Raw genomic sequence first — 704 nt, 5'->3', positions numbered from 1 at the left:
TATCTTAGTTCAAGGATCCAAAAATTTCCCACAACTATCCTTACTCCATAACAATGTTTTCTATTCTGAATTTCCTCAGCATTTACATGATCACATCTTGCGTTGAGCTTCAGTACTGCCTTGAAATTATTAGTTAGCCTTTCACTATATGCATGATCAGAATCTTCTCAAGGCAAGAAAGTGAGTCCTATCTATTGTACAGAGTTATAAGTGCTCAAAAGAGTCAATACATACGTATGGATGGACTCGACCTGCGCACCGGTCACTTTTTCACTTTTTTTTTTTTTTTTTTTTTTTGCTTTGGAGCGTGCGCACCAAGAAAGACAAAGGTGAGGAAAGTGACCAAGCAGTCATTCAGGCGCATGCCCATCCCAAACTTGTCCAAACCTGGTGGAGCGCCCAGTGAAGTAGGTGTGGTCTGGCCAGGAGCAGCAGAAACCCAATCCGATTGAGTGAGCGCGGCCCCTCCCTCTCCATGATTGGTTAGCTCTCAGTGTTGTGGGGCGCGGAAGGAAGAGAGGGGAGGTGAAGTGGTGGGGTGGTGAAGCGAGCCAATCTCGTTCTGCGCAAGCGCAAGTAAGCTACCAAGAGGGGGAGTAAGAGAGCGAAAGGGAGTGTGGAAGCCCTGCTGCGCTGGCGAGCGCGAGCTGGGTCGCCAGCCTTGACGCCTGCGCCGTGGCCCTCAGGGTTCCGCGCGCGACGGG

The sequence above is a fragment of the Pteropus alecto genome, unplaced genomic scaffold, assembly GCF_000325575.1.
Source record: "Pteropus alecto unplaced genomic scaffold, ASM32557v1 scaffold398, whole genome shotgun sequence".
NCBI lineage: Eukaryota > Metazoa > Chordata > Mammalia > Chiroptera > Pteropodidae > Pteropus > Pteropus alecto.
This window is presented reverse-complemented; position numbering follows the sequence as displayed.